Genomic DNA, 13,356 nt, shown 5'->3' on the forward strand with positions numbered 1-13,356 from the left:
CAGGTTGACATAGTTCAGTCATGGATACAGTGATAGATATGAGAGAGCAAAAGTGAGGAAAAAGTAGGACTCTGACCACCACTGGTTAAATTGGCTTAAAGTACCACAGGAGTGCTGGTTGAGAAGCTTTTTACACCTTGAAAAAGAATTTTTGACTCCTTTGACAGCAATGTAAAACCTCAGCCTAATCATCCAGAACTAATTTGTAGTCTGGGAAAAAGTCTTAAGAATAGCATTTTAATTTTTCGTGTTCTAGAATTGACTGTTGTATTTTCTAGATAAACTTATCTAAACTTCTTTCCTCTGTAATTATCCTCCCTAAGTTTTCCATCTAATCAATTCCCATTCCATTCTCAGTTTTTCAAAGTCTGAAAAAAGTTTTTCAAAGCTTTCTGAACTCAGTCATGCACTGATGCACAGCAGCTTATTTTTACACATTCTGGAAACAAAATTCCATTAATTTATCCGTTTATTTGATTCACTTCAGAATTATATGCCTTGCTTTTCACACCTTTTGTATCTTTGTTGTCCATAGTTCCCTTGACTTAAGGAAAAGTACTTCATTTGTCTCTACCCATTAATGATGAGTAAATGAATATTCTTCAGTTACTCTCATAGTATCCAAAAATTTGCATCAGTTTTTAGGGTTTGCTTCAGCCATATCTTGTTACTGAAAGCTTAAAATATATTTATTCTGGTTTTGGCTTTGAATTTTTCTTTCCAATGTATAATTTTTACACACATTAATGGAGGTTTTTACCGCAAAGTGCTATGTACAAGAATATAGTCCATAAAATTAGAGACTATGCAAATTTAGGTATTATTTTGAAATATTCATGAGATTCTGAAACTCAGAAGATTAAGAGGAACTAAGGTGATTTATCTTGTTGTAGAAAATGTATTTTAAGCTGCTTTTGCTTATGAGTGTGCACCTTATCTACTGAAATACGAAAGTATAATTCTGCTCTATAATTCTCTGAAAGACTATTTAATTGTACATGTTTCTAACATCTGACTCTAAAGAGTTTGTTTCTCTTAATGATTGGATTAGAACAATAAAAGTTTAGAGAACCAGAGTGTCTGAACAATATTTGAGCAGATTTAGATAGATGTGAAGAATTGAGGAGGAAATCTAGAAATGGGACAGTTTTACTTGTATAACAAGGACTCAAGGATCATTCTGAAAGCAGGTGGAAATCACATATCAATATGCAGTTGATAGTATGATATGGAGTGAGAGTGATGGGCAAGGCACCAGTAGTGAATGTGTAGAAAGAAATTGTTACCACTGGAATGGTGTGGTGTTACTAGGGTGGATTAATATTTTAATATCAACATTGCTTGTTCTCTACAAAGTTCATACAGTATGTATCTGGCATTTAAGGTTAGTTAGAAGGCTACAAGGGAGATGCTACATAGAAATATTGCAGGAGTATCCTGTCAAGAGTGGTTTCCTGAGCATGACATAGATCCAGGATGGCTCAGTGACTGTGGTTTGTTTCAGCCAGAGTTCAGGTATTCAGCTGCTTAGAAAAAGCAAAAGGAAAACTATTAAATAAAGTTTTGGTATAATATCTGACCCAGAGTCTGTAGCAAGCTGTTCAGATACAACAGTATAAAACATGCAAAGATCAGCAACAAATAGAAGCACAGAAGTCTTGATTTTTTTTTTCCCCAGTATTGCCTTTAAATTAGAGTGAAATTTGATCAAATTTATACTGTGAGTCCTGCTAAATGGTTACTTTAGTGTCTGTGTCTGCTGAGGAGGCAGATTTTTAAATTAGTGTGTAGAACAGTAGGGAAGAATGGTGAAATTAATTATTTAAGATAGGCCTGATTATATGCTTCTCTCATTCTAGGACAGAAAATTACACTTAAAGAACTTAATTGTCTTATCGTGTATAGAAAACAAATTCTAATTAGTAGATTCTGGTAATGTAGCATTTTAGGAAAAAAGAAATGAAAAAATTCTGCTCAGGTTAACCAGTCCTTTATTTTGGCAAGTCGGTAGTCTGATCTCATGATGCCAGTACCTTCTGGATAGAAGACTACATCATGTTTGTTATACTACAGTCTCATTTCTTTATCTGAACTGTCATTACCTGTACTTGCTTGTGATAGATAGAGTTCTGAAACATGGGCAACATACAAAACTGGTAGACTATTATTTATGCAAGGCATCTGAATAATCTTGCACAGGAAGAAAAAAGTGTAGGTTTTACTTGCAGACTCCAGAAAACACTTTTTATGGATTCTTTTTTTTTTTTCAGAAAGTAAGGGTTTTTATTAAAGCACCAGTAATACTTCCACAACTAAATTATTTTTGCTGTTGATGTCCTCTACTTTCAATAAAAAGTATTTATAATCTGATCTTACAATATGTAGCAGAATGAAATTTCATGTACGAAGTGGAATATCATAAGAAACTGCTTTTGTATTACTACGCTATGAAAAATAGGTGGTTTGTCAAAATCTGGATGTTAAAAACTGACCTTTAGGTATATAATAAATTCCCAAAGCCCAAGAGGTGAATATCTTGAAACGTTTTGAAGCCGGTTTAATTTTCTTTGATGCAACCAATGGGTCTTACTCCAGCTTTGAGTTCTATTTTTTTTTTCTGAGAACTGTGATGAATAATTAATATCAAACTTGCATATGTTTGAATTATTTTGGATGATTACACTAGAAAATTATGTGACTGCATTAAAAAAAAAAAGTCAAATTATCATCCCTTCTGTTATTCTGGAGTAGTTACAAGAAACTGAAGTATGTTGCATGATTTTTAATGATTTACTAAGAATCCACTAATCTTTTGTAACTAAAATTGCTAGGATTAATGGAATTGATTACAAAATTAAAATCTGTTGCATGTATATTTTTATGTAATACTTGGAGATGTCAAAAGTATTTTGGCTAATTGAGACTTTATAAGGCTTTTAAAAATATTTTTAATGCTAAATTTGTTATGTAGAAATAAAATAATTATACAGACTGATAGGAGAAAGTTCCATGCCTTCTCTCAGCTCCCATGTGACAGCAGGGCTAGCTGGAGTCAGTTTATCATCAAAGGTGTGCTTCATTAGCTGATACTCTTTAACTGATGTTAACTCCCAGCACACACCTGTGGCTGCTCCATGCAGCTCATGCTCCTAATGGCAGCCTTCAACAGCTGGAGTGGCTTGCCTTTGCCTCTCCTTGGGGCAGGAAAGGTCACTTCCCATTGCAATAGCCACAGGTTAGGGCTGTGTCTGCGAATGAGGTAACGTGGTGAGTTGGTCAGGTGTGCCCGGCCGTGGTTTGGCTCCGTGGGGAAGAGGCGCTCCTCAAAAGGCCCTTTGTGCTGGCCTCTGCCAGGCAGCGCTGGGTTCTTGCTCCTGTCTGTGGAAAATAAGGGTTGGCTGGTCTCTAAAAGCTGAAAAGAAAGCTCAGTAAATAGCAAAGAAAGCCTTCTCCCTAGCAACATGCTGCCTTGAGCAGCCCGAGCCTTCAAACGGAAGGTCATATGATTGACATATTTGTCCTCTAAAGAAAATGCACACAATTAGTTTTTTCATTTCTCTGTATTTTTAAACGGTGTGAAAGTGGGTTTTAGCAGCCGTATAAGGGAGAAGACTGGCCAGTCAGAATATTACCACCCCCTCCTTCTGGACTTCATCAGCTCTAGGAGTTCAAGAACAGAAAAGGCATCTGTGGTGTTCCTGGAAGAGCTAACTTCGATTTTTAAACAGTAATTAAACATTGGTATTAGAGTACCAGTAAAGTGCACATAAGACACATATGTGATGTTAGATTCAGCAGAGCTATGGGCTGATCATACACTTGAAAGCAGTTGGAAGTAATTGTGAGCTTTTGGGACTCATTCACTTTTTAGTGGCTGTTGAGAGTTACTGCAAGTATATACTGAGTGTGTAACTCCTTTTAAACTTCCAGTGTTCTGTTTCCTTAACTGGACTAGAAATTAAAAAAAAAAATTGGTTGAATTTTGGGGCATCTTGTATTTAAAAAACATATTATTTCTCTAGATGGTAGCATTATGCAGAGTGAAACAGTCATTAGATGACTTCACCTTAGAGGTTGCGTGTGTGCAGAAGACAGTTTGACAATAAAACAGTTCATGCAAACATTTTACAAAAGGGAATGTTGGTGAAATGCAGAAACAGTTCTTTTAATCACATTTAACTGTTATGATTTCTGTTGAAAATGTGACTGGAGAAAATAAGTGTGACAGTCGAATAAGCTATTGGAAGACCACTGCTCCCTGAATACTAACATTTAATTGAAGAAGCCTAAACATTCATGGGTTTACCCTTTATTGTAATGCATTAATTTGTTTTAATTAGTATTACATTTTCAGGATATATCAAACTGAAGATAAAAATGTCTTGAAAATTACCACTGCAGCTTGAATTCCCATGTGGTAGTCTGCAGCCCCTGAATCCTGTGTTTAATGAAACACATAAGAGAAGGTACACTTGAAAGATGTGTACTAATTCACAGCAACAGTCTTTGTGCTTCTTGTCACCAGCAGTTAGTTTTCTTCTGTGGGTCTAAAAAGAGAGACTTCTCACATTCTTTCTTTGTTACTAAATTTGATATGAAATGTCATTTTTCTTTTATTATTTCTGAATGGGAACAGATTAAAAGCATAATGGACACGTCTTCCATTTGAAAACATGGGGTACCATTTCGGTACCATTTTGAAAATGAAAGGCTTTGTTTGTGTACTAAACCTTTAGCGTAGCTGGAAAGAAAAGAGGCAGGCATGGGGAGCTCTAGAGTTTGCAACAAAATACTAGTTTTGAAACCCTTTAATGGGGTTTGTCCATGTGCCTGGTCCCATCTTGCCCTCCCCCCTCCATGTTCCCACCTGCTCTAGTATCTGAGTTTGGTGTCTGCACTTCAGGGAAATTTACAGCCATTTGAAGTGTATAAATCCTAACTTTGAATAGAAACCTCCTGGGATGACAGAGGGAAAATAAATGTTAAAGGTCAGACTTACCTGCAAGTATTTTAATTAATCATTCAATTGTTATATTTCTAACAACTACCTCTAATTTGTACCTGTTAGAACAACAACCTTGGTTGTAGGTAGTTTTGGAGCATATGTTGGTTAAAATATTTTTATAATTTATGTAAAACTCGGGATGGGTTAAAGACTTTGTCCCGATATCAGTGGACTGTGTCAATACTGTCTCACAGTGTTTTGGCACTGTTTAGTCAGTTCCAAAGGCTACAGCTAGAATAAAGACTTGCATAACATAGGTCATGTTTGCGTTCTCTGTTCAGATTCCTAGGATGTTCGTGGTACCCAGGATATTGCTGGTAGAGCTATATGTGGGAAATTTGTACCACAGGCTTGCCTTGTATTATCCAATTCAGTGTGCTTGTAGTTTAACTCCCATTTTCAGAATAGAACTAACCAGTGAGGAGGAATGTTGAATGTCTAGCGTTCCAAAATTACCAAAAATAAAGTAGTTCAGCTCTGACAGTTTTTTTAACTGGGCATGCACATTGCTAAAAATAGGTCTAGTGCTTTAGATGGCATTATTGATCGATATTTCATTTGAATCTTAATACAAATATCAGCAGATGTCTTTGTTAACAAATCTGAATGTATTAACTCAGTTGGTTAGAGCATGGGTGCTAATAATGACAAGGTTGTGGATTCAATCCCCATATGAGCCATTCACAAAGAGCTGGACTTCATGATCCTTGTGGGTCCCTTTGAACTCAGAATATTCTGTGATATTATAATTGTCTTTTTAAAAACATTTTGGATGGTACTGTACAAATGTGGGTTTTTTTCCTTTAGGGTATTTTGGGGTTTAGTGTGAATATATGTGTAATGAAAGATACATTCCTCTTCTGGAGCCTTATGAATTGCTAAAGCTGTTGTGTGTATAGAGATTCTTGTCACTGATTTTATTAACAGCATTAAAACAGTTGCAAGGAAAAGAGAAATGATAATTAAAAAAAAAGACTTAGCAAAAAGCAAGTTCTGAAATTGAGTACTGTTGAGGGTCTAACTTAACTTGCCCAAGGGACCTTTTTTTTCCCTTGAAAGCCCAAACCCTTGTGATTTAAATATGAACCCATCACATCTGTCCTGAAGAAATGTTAGGACAGACATAAAAATCTGTTAAGGTCAAGTAGAATGCTGCTGGTGATTCCCCCTGCCCCAGCGTTTTAACAGCTAGTATATGAGGTATATGATGAAGCAAACATTCAAGTCCCACGGATGCTGTATTTCATCCTGGCTTATAAAATGCACTTCATGCAGATTTTCTGTACCTTATCTGTATTTTCTTCTTGCAGAAATGGAAAGTGGGGGAGAGAGGGCACAAGGACTCTAAAAAATATTACTGGTGAGCCAAGGATCATGATTAAACAGGGATATGTCAGATAAGGTGATGTGAAGTGAGAAAAGATACGCTGCCTTTTCCCCCTAGTGTATCTTTAACATTATGACCAATGAATTTTTCAAGTGAAACACCACAGTCTTCTTTGCATATCATTTGAACTGAGAGCTTGCTTTGAAAAAGATAAGCAGACTGTGTTGCCCAGAAGAAATAATGATGCTAATTTATCTTTGCCTGTCCTCATAGACATAGCAGTATGCAGCAATGTTGAAAAGGAAATAAGAAATAACTGAGCTGTAGTTTACCACCTATTCAGTGCCATAGTATTGTTAATGAGAACTCTGAGAAGTATGGCTAGTCTGGAAGTCTGTCTCAAAAGTATTTGGGAAACTTTCCTACAATGTAAGAATAGCTGCCAAACTGCCGGAAGAGACCTCCTTGGCAAATACTCCTCAGCTCGAACAAAGCTATGGTGAATGCTTTCTGCTCCATCACTCTCAGAAGTGTATAATCAAGGATGAGAAAGTCCAAGTTACGTATGTTTACCAACAGCTTCTAACTATCAATATTTACATTCTGGGCATGGGAATCTTGAAGGTCTTTGCCAGATTTTTTGAGGGAAAGGAATGATGAGATGTTTTCTTTTAATACTGAGTAAGAGAGTAGTTTAGCAGAACTACAAGCGTTTACAAAAGTGAAATCTAATCTCTTGCAGTAAATAATTGATTAATAGTTGAGGTAGTCCCATTCAGAGTCTCTTAAAAAGCTCTTTTTTGTATTTTACATCTGGTTACTTGTCATCTTGCCTGGGATTTTGTTGCTATAGATACATTAGGAATTAAAAAAGACCTTCCAAATACAGATTGTAAGTGTATATCCTTTAGCTTCAAAAATTCTGACATGTTAGCCTTTATAGTATATTTTACAATATATTGATGCCTGAGATTGTTTTTTTTCTTTAATATGTGTTTATCCAGGAATTTGTAGTATATTGTTTCTAAGGTTTTTTGTTGATAAATTATGAATGGAAGGTTTTTGTCCCTGGATAGAGACATTCACGTGTAACTTTGACTGGAGCATGGTATGTTAGGAATACTTACTGATCTACAAGTGAATTGCAGTGGAACATTTTTCTTTGTCAGGGAGATAAAAGCATTCTAGAGCCCGGAGAATCCAACTAGTGTCACAGAGCAAACATCCAAGCTGCAGCTGTTCCGGCTGTGTAGCAGCTGGGGACTGATGGAAGGCAGGGTGACAGACCCCTGAGGAGCAGCACTGCCACCTGGATAAGTAGGTTAAGATCAATGACAGTAAAATATTTCAGTGGTGCTATTATGTTTTACCAAAATTCCTATTAAATTAATAAATTACAGGTGGCTTATATGATACAGATGGGCAGTCTAAAGAATAATTCAAGTCTTCGTATTTAATGTGTATATTTCCAGGTGGTGGAAAAGTTGTTTATTTTTTTTGTGGCAATTATAAATTACTTTTCCATTTGAGGAAGAGTTTTAAGTATCTGATCTTGTTCATTAGTATAGTGTTTTTCCATAACTGCCAAGTACTCTACCCTTCTGTTTGGAGTGTGTGTAAAATTATTTAATGCCTTACCTGCCTACTAGAAAGTATAATGTGTGACTGGAAGAATTCTCTCCTTGAAGTAAATGTGTAGAAAAGCATATGGACTTGGACAAATTGTGGTAGCTGGAAGAGTTCTCTCCGAGGGTGGCAGGAAAGGTGCAAAGCTGCTGTTGAGTGTTGCTGTTTAACCAACAGTAGTGTGGGGCAGGCAGGAAGGCAGGTCTGCGTGAGAGGTTGCTGAGGTGCTTGGAAGGTAAGTGCTCTTTGGCGCTCTTGTGTTGCTGAGGCCGCCTGATCATTCTTCCCGTGAGCCTGTTGGGACAGGCCTGCTGCAGTTGGCAGGGGAAGGTAGATTATTTTTTGGCCTTTGTGTTCGCAGTTGACGTAACTATCGTTTTACTTTACCACAATTTCCTCTTCCCACTCAGTGCTCCTGCTCTGAGCCTTAAAGGACAGCCCTGGAAAAGCTTATAAAGGACTGATTCCTTAACCTAAACCAGACTTGGCTGCATGTGGTGCCAGATAGTAAAACTGTCTGCTGCCCTTCCTAGGGCTGGGCTCACTTCAGTTCATGAGAATTCAACTGAAGTGCAGGGATGTGACAGGCTTGAAAAAATGTCATTCCAAAATGCATGACATTTGGAAGCTAGACTGTCGGTGAAAGTCACTAATATCACCTAAATAAGTGTATCTGTTTGTTATGCATTTAGAAAAAAATGTATCTGTTATGTTTTCCAAAGTGGTTACTTTAAAAGAAAATTGAGCATTCTATGGGGAAAGTATCTACGTTGGTACAGGTACGTTGAAAGCCTTCCCTTTCAGCATTAGTACTAATGAGAATTGAAGTACCTTCTGAGACTTAGCTGAGTGAGACTGTGAGGCTCAAGAAGCTCTGTCAGGATTAAGCATCCCTACTATCACACGAATAAGTGGAGTGTTTGGTTTCTGAATTAAGTGAACTGCAGTCGTGTTCCTTTTGGATCCAGCAGCAGTATGGCAGGGCAGTGTGGGCACTGACTGTCTCTCCTGGATGCTAGCTTGTGGATCTCTGCTCTGTCATAAACATTGCTACTTGATCCTTCTTTTATTTTAAGATAGTACCTTTCTTCTCTGCTGTAATTTGTTACAGGCTTCTCAGAGTTGACTGTACACAGAATCTAACAGTCTATCTGTCACCTTTGAAAACTGATGTCGTCTTCTGAAGTCCTTCATCAACATAGCACAGTGAAGGCATTTACATTTGGAGTCTGCATGCGTGTCTGTCTACCACTTTGATAACATGTGTATCTAGTTGTGTGTATGTTTTGTATATAAATAAGAAGTTAAACTGTATGATACTCTTCAGGGTGTACTATGTGTGTATGAGAATCTGAGACATTTCAGTGCCTAAAAATAATTTTAGAAGCGTTAGTTAAACAAAAGGATTCTCTGGGGATCTTAGAATATCTGAGGTTGAAGTACAGTTTGGACATTGATAATGAAAAGAATTCCTTAGTGTTTTTTCTGAGCCCCCCATTTCATGACGTGAAACAAGCTCTTACTAATAGCAGTTTATTCTATTCTTCCTTTTTTCTTTTTAATTATTTTATTTTTTGTGAAACTGTCAGTTTTGTCCAATGTAGGGAAGACAGTTGTGGTTTTAACTGGGCATTTGTAGGGTCAGTGCTGTGTATTTAGTTTGAAATTTAGGAAGTGTTTCCCCGGAGACTTCACAAAGGTGGCACTTGTTACTAGTGTTTTGAGTCTTGAGACTATTAATTCTACTCTGATAAAGGATTATCTGTTAAGCAAGTTACTTAAAATGATAGTTCTCACTGCCATTTGGTCTCCTTTAGGTCTATTTATTGCTTGCCCAAGTAGAGTTGAGCTACTCTGAAGCGTATGGGGCCATGTGTTTAAAAATCAGTAACCCCTGGTGTCTGTGCGGGGTTGGCTTTGTTAGGATTTACTACTTGCATCTCTTTGGTGTTTGTATTCAGTGAGCAGTTGCAAGTGCTTATATTTAAAGAATTATGTTTCAAGATACCATTTAAGGAGTTTTTTTCTTAATCTGCATGTTACATTGTACATGATAAATAGAAGGAAAGCACAGGAGATTTAAGAGGATGAGAAGTTTGAGGCAATCACTTGAGCTTCAACTTAGTAATGCAAATCTGGCTTTTAAGTGACCTTATTGATGTTTGCTCAAAGTAGCTTCCTTTCGGTACAAATGACTGAGCTTTGTTGCAGCTATTGTACAGGTAATGTACTGTCCCTTTAGAGATTGCCTTTGTATCCCTGATGCAACCTCTCTTCGCTTTGACAGAGAGTGCCTGCAGAAATGCCTGGAGCTAAGATAGATCGAGTCGTGTGCCTTACTCGATCATTTGTCAGCAAAGAAGCGAGAGGATAGGGCAGGCAAAAAAACATGTACTCCTTGCTCTGTCCCAGCTCTTGGAAATTTGAGGTATTGGCTATTGGTGAATGATGTTCAAGTGGAGATCTTGATGCCAGAGAATGTAGGACACGACAGAGTGTCTGAAAGGGTCCTGACCACTTCTGTGACTTCACCTTGAGGAGATGTGGCAAGTGACTGTTTCAAGTTTAGGATGCGAGAGGGTGGCAGGATTTTAAGCAATACCAGTAGAGTGGTGCAAATAGTGCTAAGCACCCAGGTCTTATGGAGACAGTATTGTATAATAAACAGTGCCATCTTCTGGGAGGAGTCGGAACGATGACCTTGTGGTCAGCTTAAAGGTGTTAAGTGGTTTGGTTGGGTTTTTGTTTGGGTTGGATTTTTTCTTCCTAATAAGTGCTTTAAAAATCAAAGTACCAAAAGTCAAAAGTTAGTGTTAATGTCTGGTAATGCAAGTCCACATCTCTGATTTGTTACTGATGCAGTCTTTAAGGAAAAGTTTTAAGCAATGTTTTGGGGTCGGTTTAAAAGAAGTTTATCAACAGCTGAGCAGTAGTCCAGAGAAGTAAATCTCAAAAATAAAAATCAAGGACTTTGTTTGCTTTGTTTGATGAAGTCCATTATTGTTTTCATAAACATACTTTGTAAAACGTGGGTAATCTTTTTTTATAGAAAGCAATAGTGACCTACAGGAAAATGTTAAAGATCCAAAGTAAGAATAATTACTTGGACTTATAGCTCCTTCTTTTGGGTAGAAATGTTTTCTGTCTCTCAAAATTATTATCCTATAAATAGTTATATAGGGAAATATTCACTGTGGTGCAAAATCTGGGATTAGAGTTGCTAAAATTATCGTAGCAAGTGGAATGTAAGATTCAGCATTTACTGAGACTTATTAATGGTGTAGATCAATCACCTGAAGTCTTATTTGGAAGAAGTGAGCAATTTTAGTAACGTTAATGGAACTGTATGGGAGATGCAACTGACATTGTGAGGAAGTTTTCTTGTTGCACACTTTCAAATAAATAAATACATGAACACAAACAAAAAGCCAATAACAGTGTAACTGTTATGGGGAGAGAGGAAAAGATGAATCAATGGTAAAAAAAAAATCTTTATTGCTAAAATAATTAGATAAGGTATATCCAGAATGACAAGAATTTGTGAGCTCTGGATGGGGAGATAGATTTGGAATTGTTTTTATTGTGTCATGATTGCCTAGGTAATTTATCAACAAAGATGCAATGAAATAATAGTTTCTTTTAAAAATAGGAGATACAATTTTGCATTTAAAATGTAATTCTGTTCTGAGTATCTCATGTTAAGCTTGCTAGAATTGGTATATTTTGTATTGCGAAGGGTCTCATTTTAATGGCTATGGAGTCTGAGGTTTCTGGATACTACAGTACTTAACTGTACAATTAATTTGTAGCTAAAATGGTACTTGAATGTGCATTTGCTTTTTCAGTACTAGTGTCAGCTTGGTCTGTCATACAGTATTTAATATATAAAGAAAATATCTAATTTTCAGTACATTCTGAATGTTTAACAACGACATAAATTATTACAGTTTGATAATCTAGGTGTTTATGCAAGCCCTCAGTAATACAATTAGGACTTTCTGATGTCTGAAAGAAATTTAGTGTTGACCCATCTTACCATGTTGATTCTATGTTGTTGATAAAAACCAGCTGTTAAAATTTCCATTGCAAGATGTGGTGGCCCTTGAACACACCTCACAATAAGTACTGTATTTGCTTAGATAAAATTTTAAAACTATTTTTGTCTTGTAATTTAGTAAATTCCTTATCCTTAGTATGCATGACAGTACGTTGCTGCAAACTAGCCTGAAAATATATTTCTCTATACATTTGGAACAGTGCTATGAGTTAGTTATGCTAACTCATAACTACTTTGAGATGACGTTTCACTGGTGCAGTGCTTTAGTAGACAGTTATTGGTGGTGATTGCTATTCTTTGTGGCTTTTAATTCTGTTCTTTTGTTTTCACTCATGCCCTTGGAAATATGAGTTCAAACCTCTGTAAGAGGTGTAGTTTAAGAGAGGTGAACAACTCTCTCTGAAACTAGACTTCAGATTTTCAGAGTGGATGGCTCAGTATGTTATTACACAGGTTCCCATTAACTTGGAAAATACTGTTCCAAATACCTGCAAAATATTGTGTGAATAGATAAGTAAAAATGTAAGAAACTCAGTTTAGCAAAGGAAGAATGCAATGCAGCTGACAGTGAAGCTGCCCTTTTTTGCATCTGAGAATTTCAGCAGTGACATTCTATACAAGAAGCAAGGGGTAACCTAACATTAAAGTAGACATTGACCATCTCTCTGGGGTTTCCTATATCATAACTGTGTTTTCTGCATGTTAGAGTGTAGACTAAACAAATGGTAGTATTTCTGGAAAGACAGGTCAAAAAATACCTGGTCTTAAAACTGAAATTATACTATTAGAAAAGTTTTGTTATTAACTGAAAAAGTGAACCCTTTTTTACTGAACACTACTTAATATTTATGCAACCTGCATGATACTAGTGGAGTGGATAACTTCAGGGAAGTAACTTATTTTGAAGCAAAACCACGAATAATGTATGCCATGTAAATAGTGGTTATATCCTCATCGGAATACATCTACATGTGCCAGAATCAGGAATTCAACCTTACGACATTTGTCAATATCCTGTCTGGAAAGCTACTCAAAGTTTGTTGTTTATTTTTGTTTGCCCCACCTCCCTAGCAGTCAACTGTAGTGGAGCAAGTTACAATAAATTGCAGTGCATAAAATCCATGATGCCTGTTCTTCCTCTGGCCCAATAATACGATTTTTAAAAAGATACTTTTAGGAGTACATGAACACATATTTGAGGAGAAATTTCCTTAAACAGTTTCTATCAAACACAACTTATATTTAACCCTATTTTTATAATTTATGTTATGAAGCTTTCTTTTCCAAAACTCTTTTAAAGATGTTTGTCAACTTGACTTAATGTTGACAACAGGCAACTTG

At 36.5% G+C, this 13,356-nt stretch overlaps 1 protein-coding gene across 7 annotated transcripts in view; it reads left to right on the forward strand.

The window, feature by feature from the left end:
- QKI (QKI, KH domain containing RNA binding) overlaps positions 1–13,356 on the forward strand; it is a 153,444-nt gene that overhangs the window by 123,458 nt on the left and 16,630 nt on the right. The window lies entirely within an intron of this gene.

The sequence above is a fragment of the Manacus vitellinus genome, unplaced genomic scaffold (genome assembly GCF_001715985.3).
Source record: "Manacus vitellinus isolate BGI_N305 unplaced genomic scaffold, ASM171598v3 scaffold_37_pilon, whole genome shotgun sequence".
Taxonomy (NCBI): domain Eukaryota; kingdom Metazoa; phylum Chordata; class Aves; order Passeriformes; family Pipridae; genus Manacus; species Manacus vitellinus.